We start from the raw sequence: 6,000 nt of genomic DNA, 5'->3' as shown, positions 1-6,000 counted from the left end.
CCCACCACCTCCCTCCTACAATCCTTAGCCCAATGAGCCCTTCAGGCGCAAACCTACCATCCTCTGCCACATCATGATGGTCGCCTTCACCATCATGTCCATCATCTTCTTCATTTCCTGGCTCACCTTCCCCCCTTAACTCCCCAAGTTCCAGGTTGAATCAGCCACCGTCTCCCCACTCAACGCCACATGCTTTGAGCTCACCGCCACTTGGGACTTCACCCTCTTCGTCGCTAACCCCAACCACAAGCTCACCGCGATGGGGAGGTTTTCATCGGAGATGGAAGTGCAGTGGGGAGGGAAATGGTTGCAGGTGATGGGGGATGGGGGAAGGGGTGGGTGATGATGGGCGGGGGTGGGAGGGTGGGCACATGTGAGGATTATGGGGAGGAGATCTGGTCTTTTTTTTTTTTTTTTTTTTTTTTTTTTAATTTTTAATTTTTATAACTTTTCTTTAAATAAATATTTAAATATTTAAATTTTTTATTAAGTGTTTAGCCACGTGGCACAAATGTGGCAGCCACGTTAGTTCTTAACGGACCAATGGATGGAAAATGTAACAAATGTATTATATTGAAATACAATAGTACTTGAGGTATGAAAGTGAAATATTTTAAAGATGTTGACCCCAAACTTGAGGTGATAAAGTGTAATTTACCCTATATATATATATATATATATATTAGAAATATTATGTTAATGTCTTTATGTACTTACTTAGTGGTTATTCGTATGTTCTGCGTACGGGCATATGTCCTGCCTACGGGCGTATGTCCTGCCTACGGGCGATTGATACTATATATATATGCCTTCGGGTGGATGCGGGCGAATGATGGCCTACGAGCGGAAGATATTTATATTGGTTACAGTCGGGCGTTTGGTTGGTGCCTACGGACGGGAGATATAGGAAATGGCTTTGGCTGGGCGTGGGTTGGTGGCTTCGGCCGGGAGATGTACTACCTTTGGGCGAATGAAGTTATTAAAATACATACATACATACATATATATATATATATATATATATATATATATATGCCTTGTGCTAATACTACTAAGCAACATATATACAATATATGTTTTATGAAAGGTTTTATGGCAGGCTAGGCTTTTTGGAAAAACCTATTACTTATTATGCTATATGAGTTTTCTAAACCTGGGGGTTAGTACGTTATGGAATAATTGTTTTATTACTACTTATATATCAACTTGGTCCACTCATATTTTGTTTTGCGCCTCCTCAGGACTTAGAATCGAGGCGTACAATCCCGACGTCAAGGCACTCTCGCATCGGCATCTTCGAGTCCTCTTGATGTATGACCCATCTCTTTGTTCATTCAATTTTATATTATTCCTTTTTAGTGTCTCATATTAGTTGTATACTCTTAACACGTTTCTCAATTGCATAAGCATTGTATTTAATTTATACGTTTTATTTATGTCAGTAAATTGTTCTTAGTTCTCATGCATCCAAATATGGCTTCATCACCTTCAGGTGTCGGCCATCATGTGCCCACCCTGGTGTTTGGTGAATATTAGGGTCGGGTGTGTCATGAGCACACTAAAAATCCCTCGAATTATAGACTAACTAGTCAAACAATGAAAAGAAGTACTTACTTGTACTCTATGTTGCATTGACCATATTTTTCATTTAGTGGTTATTGAATAAATAGATGAATAATGTTACATAAACTTTGATAATGTGAATTGAACGGTTATATGATAAACTTTAGCAACGCTAATTGAATGGTGATTGATTTTTGCAGTGTTAATCTTTTAAGTTTTTTACTTGAATCACTTGTACGAGGACTTAGCATTACGAAATCTTTGCGTGTACTGACAAGTATCTATTTTGCTTTGTGGGATTCAGACAACCAGTTAAGGGTTGTGTTCTTTGATTCTATAAACAGTAAAATGGGCAAAATTACTGAACACGGGTTCCTTAGAACTTACCTTACACACTAAGAAGACTCGATGTAGTTTCATGATTGGTCTCTCTCTCTCTCTCTATATATATATATATATATATATATATGCATGATACACCCGGAATCAACCAGGAAATATATATTTGCCTCACTTTTATGTACTCCATGATTAAATTGAAGATTTTTTTTCTTTTAACAACATAGTGAAATCATAGCAATTATAACGACTTTACTAGGTAAAAGTGATCGACATATGTAACATAAAATTGCTGACTGCATAAGTGCATGCATAACATGCAAGTGAACAAAAGAAAGCTTAGCCCCACTTTTCAAATAAGAGCAAATGAAATACTTAGGTGGCCTTCAGTAAGATTTATGCATTAGATTTATATACCAAAGTTGAAACAAGAACCATTCTCTTAAATCTCTTTGCCATTTTCACCCCCACGTTATCCTATATAAAGTTCATAAGTTACTGTACCTAATTACCTACTCAATTATATAAATGCAAAGCAAAAGACAATGACACTTAAATATACATTAAGCACGACATTTGCTGCTGAATGAGAATCCATAACATGAAAGCTTCTACTATGCCAAGAATAATTCCACTGGAAAGAAAAAACATTCAAAAAAGGTTTGAAATTTATTGGAGTCTAAGTGAGAAATGGCTCATTTCTTACGTTTTATCACATGGTAGCTCATGTTTGGAATAAAGAGGTTTTGCTTTACTACAAGGATATTTGTGTTGCAAAGTTATACTTTCCCATCCAAAAGTTTGGTACATCCTGGAGTCCACATGTTTTCAATTGCTCTAATTTATTATTACTTGGTCTTCTCTGAGTTGTATTTCCCTCCAAATTGCTAGTGCTTTGCTTTCTCATATTTCTTGCTTCGAACATTACTAGTGAACAACGACCGATTCCTGAACATTTCTTCAACTATCAAGGGGGCACTTAAGAGGGTTTGACATATAGGTGTAGATATATGTGGTTGAGAGGTATTGACGTTTAAAGCCATGCATTGCAAATGGTTTTTAAAAGGAATTTTAGGATGGTGCAACTGCATTTGAATCTAATTACTTTTCATGCTAAATAACATTTCTTACTTTTCTGTGCATCTAGTATTGTTTCTACCTTTGCAATGCTGCTTTGTATATATGTGAACAAATGCAAGAAAGGATATGATATTACTTTGGCTGCTAATTGATTAGTTTCAAATGCAAGAAAGGATTAGTTTCTAATGCTATATTTTTATGGTTCAAAAAGTGTATAGATGTCGCAGTTGATCACTCGTCGTCGGAGTGTGACCAATGCGCCTCCCGCATTATCAGCATCTACTCCTCTTCCAGATCAACCACATGAGAGGTCAATGCCTTGAAGGAGAAAGTGACAACCCTAAAAGGTCAGCTTGCGGCCCAGGGTGAGTAGATGAGGGCCCAGGGCGAGCATATGAGTATTACAGATGTTTGACCTCTAAATCTTGATGCCAGCACCTGATCTTGCTCCACCTTCGACCTCCCAGCCACTTCGCCCAGCCGATACCCAGTAGCCTGATGTATCAAACCTAGAAGACTACTTGTTGTAAATTTTTCTTTTTTGTTCAGAATCTTGTATACATTTTCATACATTTTATAATTATTGTTTAGAATTTAATTACAATATTTATTAAAAATTAAGTAAAAGTTATTTTTTCCATAAATTAAAAAGAAAAAAAAAAAAAAGGGTTTGCACGACGTAGGTTATCTGTCACGCAAACCTCGTTTTCACTGCTTTGGTGCGATGAAGGTTTCGTTGCGCTAATTTTTAGGCAACATTTTTTTATTTTGCGCAACGAAAGATCTGCGTCGCGCAAAGTGTTTTTTGTACTAGTAACAACTATTGATGTGATAAATAATAGCACTCAAATTAAACTGTCTTATTGACAATTGTAGTAAAGATGTAAGTAGGGATCGTTCTAGACCGGGGATTATGAGGGATTGCTAATCTACTCTAAACTGACTCAAAAATACAAAACTAGTTTTAAAAACACTTAACTAAACTCAAAGACTCTTAACTAGACTTATATGACTCAAAACAGCACAAAACAATCAAAAAGACTCAAACTATACTCTAAAGGATGATTTGGACGAATTCTAACTTTAACTTGACTCGAAACACTTAAAAACACAAATTATGATAGATTCTAACTAACTTGACACAACAAAGTAAAGGGGACTGGGTTTTTGACGAATTTAAACTAAAAACAAGCAAATTCAGAAACTAAGTAAAAGGGATACGAATTTGGGTGAATTGATGGGTGATAAGTTAGCTAGAGGGTCCTTCTCCACACATGACACACTTGCATACAAATTGATTTCCAGTTGCTTTTCCAATAAACCATGAACCTCAACACCCTAGATTAACCGTGACATCACTAATTAACCCTCAGATTTTCTTCAAGTCATTGAATTGGATGGACAACGCATCAGCAACCAAATTATTCTTCCTAAGTTCCCTATATGAACTGCATAATAGAGACACAAGTAAAGATCATTAAGCTTCGTGAAAATCATAAGCATTGACAAGGCATTCGTAACTATGACATCATGATACTTATGCCATGAATGTACTTAACGCGATCATTTATAAGCGACCTCCACTACTTATGAATATAAGTTCATAACGATTATGTGAAACTCCCTTATATTCTAGCATCAAATTCATGCATAAAAACTAAGTATACATCCTTAATCAACACACAAGAATAAGTTCTTAATCAAACAGTTGAGTAAATTGCATTCACGATTTATGAAATCACAACTGAAAGTAATCAATTCATATTGCAAATATAATCATGGTTTCAAAGTCTCCTCTAGCTAAAACAAGTTTAGCTCCTCATGTTTACAGCAAAACAAAGAGAATATAAATTAAACATTAAAAACTAAGATAGATTACACCTAGAAACGCTCCAACAATCCAAGCTTGAATGGCCAAAACGTCCAAGGCTTCTCCTCTCTTCTTTCTCCTTCTTTGCTGCAGCACAAGGGTGTTTGGGTATGAATTATGGTGATGGATGGATAGGTTGGATGGTGGTAGGGGCGGATGATAGCTAAATGAATATAGAGAACTTTTTGTGCGGCAAATTGTGTATATATAAAGGGAGAAAGGTTAAGGCATTAATTAATTAATCTAGGAAGGTTTTAAGACTCCAAATCCTCCAAGAAAAGGGTAACAAATCAGAATCCCAAGAGGAAAAAGGAAAGAACCCTGCGGCAAGGACATAAAATAGGAAATATGAAATGGAAAGATGTTGCCTTGCAGGACAAGGAAGGGAAAAAGGAAAGGGAAGTGCATCACCCTTCTTTGGCTGGGATTAATGCTTCTAAAAATTATGTTTAAGTGTCCTAAATTGATTAGAACCCCTCCTTGCAGCTGGGAAATAAGTAGGAAAAAATTAGGATTGACTAAGTCAAAATAAGGAAGTTTGACTCATGTTTCCTTCTTTGTAGTTGATTCCTTTTCTTCCAAGTCTTGAATTAATTTCTTCCATCTCCTTGGCAGATTCCTAGCCTCCTTTAGTCTTCAATTTCATCCATCCACATTGCTCCAAGCATGTGCAATCCATTTAACGCCCAAAACTGCTCCAAAATACACCAAAATGCACTTTCTTGCCACTTTAACCATGTGGACCTACAAACACACGAAAATAGCTTAAAATACTAAAATAACTAAGAACTAACAACATAAATGTAAGAAAACAAGCTAACTAAGTCGCCTAAATATGTTCTTATCAACTATTAATACATTTTAAGTTTTGAAATTTAAGTTTAGAAGATTGTGTGACATTCATTGTTCACATAAATACTTGAAATTTTGAGATGTAATTGAGTTATGAAAAGAAATTTAAGTGAAAATTAACACATATAGAACAAATTCAAACACACACACACACACACACACGTATATATAGTACAAATGGACGAAAATAACCTTAAAATTGACAAAACTAAATGGCAGAAAAACATTAGCAAGAACTAGAAGGCTTATAATTCAAGGAAATTGCTAAATTACATTTGTGTTGCTTTCAAGTTCAC

Source organism: Pyrus communis, chromosome 3, assembly GCF_041283825.1.
Source record: "Pyrus communis isolate YQ-2024b chromosome 3, ASM4128382v1, whole genome shotgun sequence".
Classification (NCBI taxonomy): Eukaryota; Viridiplantae; Streptophyta; class Magnoliopsida; order Rosales; family Rosaceae; genus Pyrus; species Pyrus communis.
This window is presented reverse-complemented; position numbering follows the sequence as displayed.